Source organism: Neolamprologus multifasciatus, chromosome 8 (assembly GCF_963576455.1).
Source record: "Neolamprologus multifasciatus chromosome 8, fNeoMul1.2, whole genome shotgun sequence".
In the NCBI taxonomy this organism is placed as follows: Eukaryota; Metazoa; Chordata; class Actinopteri; order Cichliformes; family Cichlidae; genus Neolamprologus; species Neolamprologus multifasciatus.
Genome location: NC_140446.1, coordinates 9,904,069 through 9,915,923, shown reverse-complemented (window position 1 = coordinate 9,915,923; position 11,855 = coordinate 9,904,069). Strand labels below are relative to the sequence as shown.

General features: G+C 38.9%; 1 protein-coding gene and 1 long non-coding RNA gene across 2 annotated transcripts in view; both read right to left on the bottom strand.

Annotated features, from left to right (window-relative positions):
• cript (cysteine-rich PDZ-binding protein) overlaps positions 1-11,855 on the bottom strand; it is a 71,550-nt gene that overhangs the window by 38,253 nt on the left and 21,442 nt on the right. The gene's annotated exons all lie outside the window — the stretch shown is intronic.
• On the bottom strand, positions 7-1,604 carry LOC146512505 (uncharacterized). The gene is made up of 2 exons (XR_014875819.1): positions 800-1,604; positions 7-239 (listed from the first exon to the last, which is right to left on the bottom strand). It is a non-coding gene; the product is annotated as an uncharacterized LOC146512505 (long non-coding RNA).

Sequence of the window (11,855 nt, the reverse complement as noted above, 5' to 3'; positions counted from 1 at the left end):
AAGAGGTTAGTTTATTTTGGAGTAGAGCTCCATTTATTAAGAAAAATTTAAAAAGACAGGAACACTCTTTAGAGGTTTGTGGGTGGCTCTTAAAAGAGCCGTTGTGGGGAAGTCACTCGGACTTCAAACAGGCTACTCCTTTGGTTGCCAAGACACAGCTCCCTCCACCGAGAAGTGAGCCATGAATTTCTCCCTCACCAGGACAGCCTCTCTGGAGGAGTTGTTTGCTGGCAAGGAACCTGGACAAAATTGTTTAAAATGAGTATTATGTGTACTGCAGTTACAAAATACATTATTGAAATTCCAAAATTACAAATTGCAAAACATAAATCTGACATAAAACCTTTTGTAATTATAAGGATAATTACATGATATATATTAGATATAATCTAAAACAGTCTGCGGTGATTATATACAAATATTCAACTATCCCAGAATTAAACCAGGTCTAAATAAAAAGGAGTGAGTATCACTACAAAGGTTAACTCAGTGGTCCTAATGCTACAGTTTGATATCAGCAAACACCGAGCTCATACATTGATATGACACCACAGCCATGCTATCATTCAAACACTGATAACAGCATAAATCGAATTAAATCGGGACTTGATGAGACCTTCTGAGTATCACTAGAAATATTATAAACAGTCGTCTCCGTACCACAGTTTGCTATCAGTAAAAACCGAGAGCATTCACTGTTAGCATAGCACATCCATGTTAGCAGTGTATAAATGGATGGTTTAGCATGTATTAGCACAGGTATCAATAAAGGACTACCGTATTAAATACTTTTACTAACCTCAGGCAGATGGACAGGCGCTCTGCAGGTGGGATTGAGCGCCTGTAATTGGTGTCTAGGCGGGCGATTCTGGGACCGACCCGGGGAAGCAGGTCCTCAAACTGGCCGAGTGAAAGACGGTGATGTCGCTGGAATCGGCCGTCATCCAGGCGCAGTTCCTGGAGCAAATGGTGAAACTCACCAAACTGCTCATGCCTCTGGAGGACCTGATGGACCCAGGTAGGGCGAGGGCGTCTTTTACGCCGCTGCTCTGCTCTCCACAGTACATAGAGAAGGGAGACTCTCTCTTCAAGCGCTAACTCGACAGCTGCCATCTTGCAAAGATACCGGTCTGGCACAACTTCCTCCCACATCCCTCCCACATTTCCGGTTCACGCGCGTCTTGACGCGCGATGGATTTTTCTTGGACACGCGTTGAGGCGCGAATGTGCACGTGTCAAAATAGGGGCGTTTGGGGCGTTTTTGTTCGCGTCCATCGCGTTCGGTGTGAACACACCGTAACAGTTTGAGCTGCTTCCAGCTTTATTTGTGAAGAGCACAGCAGTTTACAAAACACGTAGCTAGCTGGTACAGCTGCGACGTAAAACTTTCACAAGCTAATATGACCTTAAAATAACGGGGCTACATGCGGTGATGCTAGCGTTAGCCACGTTAGCACGTTACCTTCACAGGTGGTCAGACTTTGTAAACAGGCACTCAGTCAGAGGTTGGGCTCTCCGTTTCGCTGCAGGGTCCCTTTATTCTTCACATATCCGTGTCGAGCCGAGTGTAAATCCCGAGGCTGAACGGCCTTTGTACAAGCACATATCAGACAGCCTGTGTCTGACCAACCAATCAGAGAGCTCCTTACATCCCACGGTGTGGCTAATTTGAATAGCAGCAGGATTTTTAAAATGAAGTTGTTAATCCAACTGCTAATCCAAATGCTAATCCACATGTTAATCCCTGAGCGAACAGGAAAGGGAAATGGATTTTGAAATGCAGTTTATTAAAGTGCAATTCGAAAAAGGTTTTTGAAATGCAGTTTATTAAAGTGCAATTCGAAAAAGGTTTTTGAAATGAAGTTTATTAAAGTGCAATTCGAAAAAGGTTTTTGAAATGAAGGCTTAAAAAGCATTTTAAAAATCAGTTTATTAAATTGGAATTCAAAAATGAATTTACAAATGCAGATTTTATTCTACAATTCATTAATTAAGCACAGGATTTTTTATTTCGATGCGCGTGGCTCTTGTGGTCCTCCATACATTTGTTCCCAGAACTCAAAAAAATTGGATCAAGTTTACTTAAGATGACCAAGTTAGGGCAACTTACTCATTTTGAGTACACTGTACAGCCTTGTTAGTTCCCAGAACCCAAAAAAATTAAGGAAACTCGTTGCCTCAAAAAAACGAAGTAAAGCTTACTTAAGGTGACTGTTAGGACAACTTATACATTGCAAGTCTGCAGTATTAAGAATAACTTGATATTTCTGACTGTACAATACTAATTGTTTACTTACTGACAAACATTTCAAGTTCAACTAAATGAAAAACCAATTTGTGGTAACCTGAATATGATTAAAAATAATTAACAACACTTTTTGTAATGATGTTAAAATCAGCCCAACTTTTATTTTCAAACACAACAAAGTATAACAGCCAACATACTGGACACTGTTCTGCTGAACAACATACAATTATATTGCCATCACTGTTATAATCTTACAATGAAACAAAGTCTCAGATTTATTATTCTGAAAATAAGTTTAGGCCTACCACAAGTTTGTTTTGTACTTACATTACTTATATAATCAAAATAAAATATCTGTTGTTCTGTCACAAGTGCAGTCTCTGATTTAAACAACACATTTGTTTTGCATTCCAACACATGAGCTGGAATGTTGTAATATTTTAAGGATGGCTTGTTTCCAGTCCAGGCATTACTGCCTGAATGACTGTCATGGATCGAGGTGATCCAAATGTAGGTGCAGAAGAAAGTCTTTAACTTCCCTTAACTACAGTGGCAGTGGATGTGGGTTGGAGATGCAATGAGCTTGAACCTGCAGGCAACCATCTTCACTGACCACACCATCTGTGACAGATGACTCATCTCTCCTGGTGTCCTGCAAGCAAACAATCATATTTTTTTGGAACATGAACTTAATTGCTTTCTTAAAACATTTTTTTCTGCATTTGGTATAAAACAGACTCCAATTTACACAATCTCAGGCTCCCTCCCCACCGGAGAGGTGACATTCAATGTCCCAATTGTCAGTCTGGATAGCCCTGACCACCACCCAACACACAATAATGTCATGAAAGCATCATTTTAAAAAGGGCTATGCAAACATGGCCAATAACTTTCATTCTAATGATGTGCAAAATGATTTGGGAACAAAACAAATTTTGCTGTTAGAAAACGTGCAGACTTCACTATATACAGTGTAGACCCTCTAAACTAAGTTTGGGGGATGTGATCTTTCAAGAAATGCAGACAAACTGTTGTTGTTTGTTTACTTACACAGCATGTCTTGTAGAATTAACTGGAGTCACCAGCAACAGCATAGTGCAGTCATATCTCAAGTCTAATAACAGAAGACAGGAAAAGATCAGTACAGAAACAACTTCCCCAAACCAAAGCACAAATAAAACAATAAGTAAAACAGGCTGATCTAAAGTATGATTAAAGTTCAGCCTGATTAATATAAATATAACTGACTAATTGTTAATATATTGGAAAACCAAAATACTTACCACTGAGTTGATGTATTTCTGTCCAACAACAGGAGTGCTCGTCCCGAACCTCAAAGACAGTAAGAAGCAAGCAGAGGGAGAAAAAGCAGAACATTTTTCAGAAACCGATTTGATCCTTAATGGCTGTGTAATCATTGTAACATAGAGTTTGCTTATGTTGTTAAATAAAGTCTAGATTTGACATTAATAGATGCCACAGATGTTCAAAAGCTGCCACAAAGCATGAAAAAAAATGGACGTCTCCAAAAACATCTGAGCATTTTTGCAAATATGTGATGTCTTGATAAATCGAACAGATATTTGAACTTTACACAGCTATATTCTCGCCTGAAAATATCTTAAAAGTTTATTTTGTGACCCAGAAAAAGTACTAAGTTTTTTAGCCGCGCTCCAATGAAAAGTAATAATAAATGTATTACATGTATAAGAACAAGCGTCATGTTAACAAATGATAGCCGTACAGTAACTTTTATGCTTATTGTACCTGCTAGCTAAAAACGCTAATTTAGCGTAGTTTGCCCTGGATTCAGCTTTGACAAACAAATATGATCGACTGTTTCTAGTAGAATTCCAAAGTTGTCATCTTGTACCCTCTCAGAGTACCCCCTCTGTGTGCTTGCAGAGACCCCTACTGTAGGGAAACATGCAAAAACGGTGTCCAAACCTTTGTATTTTAGCTTTATTTATGTCTTACAAAGCATCCCAACTCTTTAGCTAACTTAATAACTTTAGCTAAAGTGAATAATTAGTCTAATTCATTAGTGCAGCATTACTGGATCACCTCTGTTTGAAGTGATATAATGTGATATACAACTATCACTGAAACAGCAAACTTTGTAAATAAGCAAACAACACTTCTCATTCTCTAAATGTTTGGCCACAGCTGTAGATTACACTATCAGTGCTTGTTCACTCTTGACAATAATAACATTTCTAAATTTACTTTGTGCATTTACAGGTAAACAATATCTAATATTTTATCTAAATGACTGCTTTGTCTTTGAAAAGGTGAAGAGCCTGAGGCCGGTGACGGTCCAGTTCTACTCTAAGTACATCCTTACAGTGGCTCACAGGACAAGGCCACATTCCTGTCCTGCCAGAAGAGAAGAGAAACTTCAGAGTCTTCATGCAGTTCAACCACACCTGTCATATTCCATATGACAGGGGTCTCAAACTCCAGTCCTCAAGGGCCAGTGTCATGCAACTTTTCCATGCCCTCGAGGACTGGAGTTTGAGACCCCTTGAGACCCCTGCCGTATGGTGTTCATGCTGTTTTCTACCCCACAGTTACAGCATGTCTGACTGCCTGTTCAGCATATGCAAAAATATATGATAAGTTTAAGCATGTGATGACTAAGGCCTTCCATTATGGTGTGTGTCATCACATGTCACAGACAACTGGATGAATCATTTGGAATAAACTAAAAACTAAAAACTTGTTACTTCATCTTTTATCTTTATTATTATTATTGTTCTTATTTTACACTTTTCATTGTTAGGCATTAGGTTTATTTGTAGTAGTCCTTTCCAACTTCTTTCCCTCTTCCATGTTACTGTGTCAGCTTGTCAGCATCTATTTGGGTTTGGAAGTGGAACAGAAAGTAAGGAAATCCAAAGTGCCATTAAAACCAGGAGAGGTTCTTATATTTCAGAAGAAGGGATTAATTCAAAAGAAATCAATGCCTCAATGCCATATTTTATTAAGGAACCCTAGAGAGCACTTTGCAAAATAACACATTCTTATAATTTCACCCTCAGATGAGCCAAGCTACGACTGTCAGGGAAGGTGATGTAGGTACAGAGCATATGAGAGTGGTTAAGTTAATGTCTCTTGTCTAGATCAATGGCAAGGCGCAGAGATTCAGTATCTTCAGTCTTCAGTGGACACTCAATTTCTGGCACAAAACACCTGTAAAAGATGGTCGATTTAGGTGACCCGACAACCTCAGCCTGTCAAACATATTAATGGAGCAGTATGTTTTTTTAAAAAAAATCTAATTAAGCATGCACTCAGTACCCTAAGAATTATTATGGTAGTTAAACACAGTGATAACTTATAGGACTGAGTTTGGCATTATGGGTGGGCCTTGTGGCTTCAGACACATCTGTAATGGTCACTGTGCCACTTTAGCTGGATTCTCCTCACATTCTTTTACAGTTAGAAGTAAAATTAAGTCAAGTGATTTAGTAATGAAAGATTTAAATTTCTACATCAGCAGTAAGTCTTTGCAGTAGCAACCAAGTAGAAGCTAAAGGTTTGCTAACAGTAGCAGGAACAGAGTCTAACGGCTGACCGGGGAAGACTCGGACCCACAGGGGGCAAAGGCACCTCTAACGGGGCTACTTGGAGCAGATGGAGCAGGACAAAGAAAATATATTCTGTAGAACTAAAAGAAGTAACTAAGAAGTGGTGCACAGCTACCTTTAGCACAGGCTCTCACTCGGAAAACTACAGAAACAAAACGAAACCTGGTGAGGAGATTCTGTGCTCACAATCTACACCATCCCAGTGCACAGAGTTGTTAATCCACGTTACTTTTTATTTTAGCTTTGCCATCTCTAAGCTACCACTGCTAACACCAACACTACTTTATGCTGGGGAAATAAATCTCAGGGACAAAATAGAAGCCAGTACTTATTTAGTCTTAGCAATAGCCTTGACCCTGTTTCTGCACCAACACAGGTCTAAACACTAGAGAAAGAAAAATAAAGTTTTTAGTGCCCAGAAATCTGTCTATAAGAAGAAGTAAAAGAAAGTGTGCTGACATATTGCATCGGTGTATGGTTCTCCAGCTGCACCACAGCACACAGAAAGGCACTCCAGAGGGTCATCAATAGGGGTGGGTTTGTATAATCGATTTATCGATTAAAATCGATTCTGGCTTGGATAACGTAAAATCGATTCATTAAAATACTGAATCGATTTTTTAATATAAATTAATTTTGCCCGAAATGCCAGAATCTCTGGTGAAATCTCACAAAATGTCAACAACCACCAAACAGCTAAGACAGTAAATGAGAGCAGGAACACGGATTCTGCACAAAGACTTAAACACACAGCGCAACCCGTGGATCAGAATCAGTTAGATGTCGCCTTTCTCACAGTCGGGGCTGAAAGCCGACAGCTCGCTGATTCTGATCTGTCGGCGGTCTGCGCTTTGTGATCACACCCTTTATGCGCTGATTCTAAAGCTGTTAGTTTGATGTCTCTCCAAACAATATTGACCGGATCAGCAGCAAAAGAAGATCCAAACTACGCTTCACATAAACATCGTCATGTATTCACTCTGACTTTTACTGTTTTGCTTCGACCACGATGCACAGCTCTCTCTCTCTCTCCCTCCCCCTCTCTCTGTACTTCAAAAACAGTTTCTCGTCTAAAAATCTGTTTTCTTCATTATTCGCTTGCTTGTTACGCACAAGTCTACCGTTGTTTACAGCGCTGTTGTCCGACGTTTTTTTTTCCGTTTTATATATACTTCCGAAAAGAAAACCTAATTTCTGCCGTTCAATACTGAACAAATTTAAACTTTTTAAAATTATGCAAAATGCAAAACGCTTAGCCGTGTCTCTGATAAAACCGCTGTAACTTCAGAGGTAATGTTCATGTGTTGGATTAATTGTTTTCTTTCGTTTTTGATGTACTGCAGAATATTTTTATAAAATCCCAGGTGAGGAAAATCACCTTCATGTTTTTCTGTTTTAGCTACTTTGACACAAAGGCATCTGCTGTGATGCTCACACCTTTGATAAAGTCTTGCGAGTGTCAGCTTCCTTTTTATAGATACAAAAATATGTAAATGTACTGATCTGAATTATAATATTTCTGACTGTCAAAATTTCCCAGATTCAAATCGAATTGAATCGAATCGAATTAAATCGAATCGTGGATCAAATCGATTCGAGACCTTGTGAATCGGAATTGAATCGATTCTAGAAATCTGTGACGATACCCAGCCCTAGTCATCAATATGGCCCAAAAAATCATTGGACATCCTCTTCCCTCCCTGAAGGACCTGTACAGCACTCGCTGTCTCAGGAGGGCACGCAGCATCCTACAGGACTGCACACACCCAGGACACCGGGTGTTTAAGCTGCTGCCGTCTGGCAGGAGGTTCAGGCTGCTGAGGTCCCGAACAAATAGACTCAAGGGCAGCTTTTACAACAGGGCAATAGCCCTGATCAATGCAAATAGCTGACCTGACTGGCTACCTCCCTGGACTTTTTTTTTTTTTTTTTGGTGGTAGTGGTGGTGGTGGTGGGGGGGGGGTAACAATGTTTAAAACAATAACAATAATAATATCTATATTTATAACAAGGTGCAATAATAATTAATGTGCAATAATAACAGTGTGCAATACACATACACTTCTTCTTTTTTTATTACTAAGTTAATATACTGTGTTGTGTTGTTTGTGTTGCATTGTGATGTGTCGTGTCGTGTTGTGTTATATGTAGTGCCGACGTAGGACAGTTTTCCAATTTCATTGTACTACTGTACTATGCAGGGCTGGACTGGGACAAAAAATTGGCCCGGGCATTTTGACTAGAGACTGGCCCACCAGGTATTATAGGAAAAACCATAAATCCTTTGAATGAAAACAAACGCTGTTGCCACAGTGATGTACACTGTCTTGTTGGTATATATGTATCAGTCTAATACACTTAAACCTACACCATCCTCCCTATTCTGGTATTCTAAACAGTACCCGAAAGTAGACTGCTTGGTCGAGTTAACCTCCTGAACTATCTACAACACATGGTGAAAACCTGAAATTAAGACAGAGAAGACTAGAGGTGAGACATGATCATTACTGATTACTGATGACAGATTTAGATATATTTTCATAAACCACTCATTTGCCACATCAATAAACAGCATGGCAGGGCAAAATATTTTTTCTAACATGGCAACTTTTAATAAGTGAAAGGAGATAGAAAGACAGGTGAAAAAGAATAAAACTTAATTGACTTTTTGATGGCATTTTACACACAGTACTGATACAGTATCTAGAAAATGTGGGAAAATGCTGGCATCATATACAGTACTTAACTACTTCTGAAGAAATTATGATGGGACCCTAAAAAAAAAATACTATGGACTATACATGGACATACACAAATGTGTGGGTTGGTTTGTTTTATGGTCTTTTCAATATCCTATTTGTCCATTTCTGCACAGTAAAATTTGCAGTGTCAAACTAACACTTAAAGAGTTAAATTTAACACCGTTTCCGAGTCTATTTGGTCCCATTCGGAATTGGTGTTAAATCAACTCTTTCTATAGTGTTAAAATTTTAGAGTAAATTTAACTCTAAATAGAGTAAATATTTAACACCGAGTAACACCGCATAGTGTTAAATCAACTTAACACTACTAGTAGTGTCACATTATTTACTCTATCATAGTGATAAATTAACTCTATTTGAGTAAAATCCCACTGATTTTTAACACTGAATTGAGTCATTTGAAATTAACACTGCGGGTTCAAAGAACTCTGATGGGAGTTTATGTTACTCTATACTGTGTTATTCATACACTAATCTCTAGTGAAAAATTAGCTCTCATAGAGTAAAATTTGTAATTAATTTTACACCAAGTAGTGTTACTAAAACTCTTCCTGTAGTGTTACCCGTTTTGCAGAATGAAAACCTGTTTTTTAATAATGCTCTTACATATAAAACAAGTAAGCAAAAACCACAACTAGATAATACATTTAACAGCTTTATTTTTATGTCAGGCTCAAAATATAAAAACATCTCATGTAGTGTATAAAACACATTAAAACAATGGATTTAGTTTGGCATAAAACGGCAATATGGAACGACATACAGGGAGGAATCTGAAATGCCATACTTCATTTGAAGAAGCAACACAGCTCATTGATGTTCAACACCTTCAGCACCATATTGGGATGCAGTCTGTTCCTAAATGCATGATGATGGTCATCAAAGCACAGGGTTTCCATCAGTTTTCCGCAGAGCAATACAATGCCATCTTTCACAACAATACTTTTGATCTTACAAATAATAAATAAAGTCAGGGCGGTACTCTGTACCATGTGTTATTATCCACTTAGCTGAAAACAAACTGGTAGACAACACAGCTCCAAGCAATTTCTGGACCTTCTTCCAGCTCTCCAAGTGTCACCATCTTTCCTGGTCCTAAAGCTAATCTTTCAAGCCTAAAGTACTCCCAATGCTTTATTTTATTACCATTATATTTATTTTTACTTGTGGTGTCCTGTAAAGGTACGCTCTGTAAGGCTGCATCTTTAGCCTGAGTATGAATCTCAAAAAACACTTCCTCCATTGAGGAGACAAAACTGTTCACAGTAGATTGGCTTAATCCAGCTGCCCTGAGCTGTGCAACAGCAGAGGCACACATATCGAAAGTGCTCTTATTTGACCTTTTCAGATGTTGTAGGTGTTTCTTCTACATTAGTTGACATCACCTCCCGTGTAGTTCTAACTTCTTTAACTGCCACATCAGGCTGTAGATTAACATCAGTGTCAGCCTGTTGGTCAAAATAGTTAAGGTGTTTGGTATTTAAATGTTTTCTAAAACCTGTGGTTTGAATGAACGTGTACATATTGTGAAGCATAGTGTTGTAAGATGTGCCAAACACAAAATGTGCTTTAAACAGTTCATCAAAAGAACCAAGTGAAGAGGTAGACTTGCATGGTATGGCATTCTTGTCAAGAATAATGAAGAACCGGTGGATGTCATTCTTTTTCACCCCAACAGCCAGGAGGTACGGTTAATAATAATAATAATAATAATGGATTGGATTTATATAGCGCTTTTCAAGGCACCCAAAGTGCTTTACAATGCCATTATTCATTCACTCTCACATTCACACACTGGTGGAGGCAAGCTACGGTTGTAGCCACAGCTGCCCTGGCAGAAGCGAGGCTGCCATATCGCGCCATTGTCCCCTCTGGCCAACACCAGTAGGCGGTAGGGTAAAGTGTCTTGCCCAAGGACACAATGACCAGGACAGAGAGCCCGGGGATCGAACCGGTTACAGATTCGCTTCCCAACCCCCTGAGCCACGGTCGCACGGTTGAGTGCTGGTAGTGATGGCAGTGATGGCATCAAGGTGCTCTTGGATATTTGTTCCAGTCTGAAAAGACAAATACAGACAGGCAATAAGAATCAAATTTTCTTAAACTGGTAATTCATACCATAAAAATAGAAAAACACAAACCTTCTTGAAGACCACAAGACCCCTTTCTGCTTGAGAAGCTGACACCTTTCCTGGTCTCTTCCGACCCTGACCAGTATGGAACGCCAGGACTGCCACAATGAATTAATTAAATACACCATTAAATAATTAATTAAATGTGGCAATAATTAATTAAAATCAGAAATAATTAATTACATAAATATTTATAACACATGTAATTAATTAATTATTTCTTTATTTCACATTTTAATTAATTATTGACACATTTAATTAATTATTTCTTTATTTCACATTTTAATTAATTATTGACACATTTAATTAATTATTTCTTTATTTCACATTTTAATTAATTATTGCACAGTTGACTCCTTCAGGTCTCACCATGAAATTATTTTTTCTGTCAGCCTCACCCATCAAACTCAGGGGGCGGGGTTAACGCTGCCATGCAGCTTCTCTAACATTTGATTGGTTGCCGTGCAAAGTAAGGCAAGACAGGTCAATCCTAGATAATCGATTGCTTGTGTCGACTTGGTATCCCAGAATGCGTTTCAAGTCACAGGCAGCAATGGTGTAGTTTTAATAATAGTGTTTTAGCTGCGAATGTCTGGTCAGGTTGTCAACATAGAACATGTTTGCAAAAGTGCTCAGATGTTTTCAGACATTTCACTAGCTCTGCTAACAGTCAGCTGACAGAGTGCACCGAGCTCACAGCCCCGGTGTTCCAGCTTAACTGTTTATTTTGTGTGTATTTGTTTGTTTTGGAGGGGTGGGGCTACGTTAACCAGTTTGTTTAGATATTCCACTCTCTGTGTTCCACATGTTGCATTTGCAGATTCTCATTTTCACCGAACGATCGTCTCTTTCCGCCTGTTCTTGTGTCTCTGTGCTTCTGTAACATAAAGAACGAGCTGACGTGTTTCTCACGACACCAGCGATCAGCTCAACAGGCCCTCAGTTTACCTGCATGCATCCTCCTCCTCACCTGTCAGCGGTTGTGTAACACCTGCTGCTTTTTCAAGAAACACATCCACGTTACCTGGTGATAGTCACAGTTTAACTGGGCAGCCGGTGCACAATATAACGCAATGTCAGCACATTTTTCTGCACAAGATAAGTAAATATAGTTTTTCCCGAG